Below are 1,482 nucleotides of genomic sequence, written 5' to 3' on the forward strand. Positions count from 1 at the left end.
AATTTTCATGACTAGCTTTGTATTTTGTTTGACTTATGAAATGCAGTTGATATTTAATAGTAAATTTTCTTGTTATAGGTCTCTTCTTCAACTATTTCAAGGACTTTCAACAAAGTTACAGAGATCGTATATTTAAAAATCAGCCAAGTAGACATCTGGCCAGATCGACAGCAAGTACTTGAAAATATGCCTGCGTCATTTAAATCCAAATATCTAAATTGCCGCGTAATTATAGATTGCACAGTTATATTATAGATTGCACAATTATAGATTGCCTCACTTAAAATAACTCACAACTTTAAAATAAATGCTCCTTATCAGCTTGTAATTTGTTCTATTCGATTGAGTGTAAAAAAAGAATAAAAATTGGTTAATTACTTTAAAATTTTAATTTATTAAACGATTGTTGATTCTCGATTACATTTATTAAAAAATATTAAAATAACTATTTTTTAAGAAACTCTGATGTGATTGACAATAACGGAAGTCCTTTTCAGAATCATTTTTGATGCTGCAGCGTCGAAAATTTATAAAAAAGCTATTAGTTTCAGGAAGTCTGACAAAAAGTTTAAAAATATAGGCTAGGTTTATTGAGTTTAAAGATTTGTAAGAAAAAAAGAAAGAAAATATAATTATCAAACTTACAAGTACCATAATGATACCAGATGCATAGAAAAATAAAAAGTGTTAAAATTGCATAATAAGATTGGAATTATATATTTGAATTTCTGTAAATGTTGTTAGTGGTAGTACTGTCTTCAGTGTACTTTATTTAGTGGCTGTGGTACCTGTCATGCTTTTTAGCTACGAGGATTGAATAGAAGAAGAGTAATACTATTTATCTGAAAAAGAAAATTAATTTCATACAGTTAATTGAAATAATAAATAAAACAATTTCTTATATTTTAATAGTTTAAAACCTGCCGCTATTATTGTAAATATGACTTTCTTACTAATTCATTTTTTTTTTTCTTTTAGGTTCCAATAATTACAAGCTTCAACAGGAAGACGGAAACAGTATTTAAAATAATTTTGTTGGTTTGTAAAAAAATAAAATTTTTGTTTTAAATAAAAGTAATTTGAATTTCAGCTGACTAATTATTTAAATTTGTAGTTTTATAGCTTAAGAAATTCAAGCACCTTAGACAACTATCTTCTAAAAATATGAGTTCCCATAAATAATTTTTACTAATTATAGAATTTGGATAAGTGTTATTTTAAGATGATTTAATTCAATCTATTAAATTTACGAAAGAATTATGCATTTGAAATTTTCTTTTATAGCTTAACAAAAGAAGCAATTACTGCCGAAGGTTTAATATTAAAAACTTCAGATTGATAAATGAAGAAAGATCTCTACTAGTGAAAAAGTGAAATGATATACATTATTCTTCATATAATATATATAATATCTTTATATATAGTATATTTTTTATATAGTGAGGTTAAAAATGATTAACTAGGTGGTCCCTATAACATCTC

The 1,482-nt window shown here is 25.0% G+C and overlaps 1 protein-coding gene across 1 annotated transcript in view; it reads left to right on the forward strand.

Annotated features, from left to right (window-relative positions):
* LOC122271679 (THAP domain-containing protein 1-like) overlaps positions 1-1,010 on the forward strand; it is a 4,167-nt gene extending 3,157 nt beyond the window's left edge. Inside the window, exon 3 of the transcript XR_011636453.1 lies at positions 79-1,010. The gene's annotated coding sequence lies outside the window, so the exon portion shown is untranslated. The remainder of the gene's footprint in view (positions 1-78) is intronic.
* Positions 1,011-1,482: the final 472 nt, after the last annotated feature.

This window comes from Parasteatoda tepidariorum, chromosome 3, assembly GCF_043381705.1.
Source record: "Parasteatoda tepidariorum isolate YZ-2023 chromosome 3, CAS_Ptep_4.0, whole genome shotgun sequence".
Lineage (NCBI taxonomy): Eukaryota > Metazoa > Arthropoda > Arachnida > Araneae > Theridiidae > Parasteatoda > Parasteatoda tepidariorum.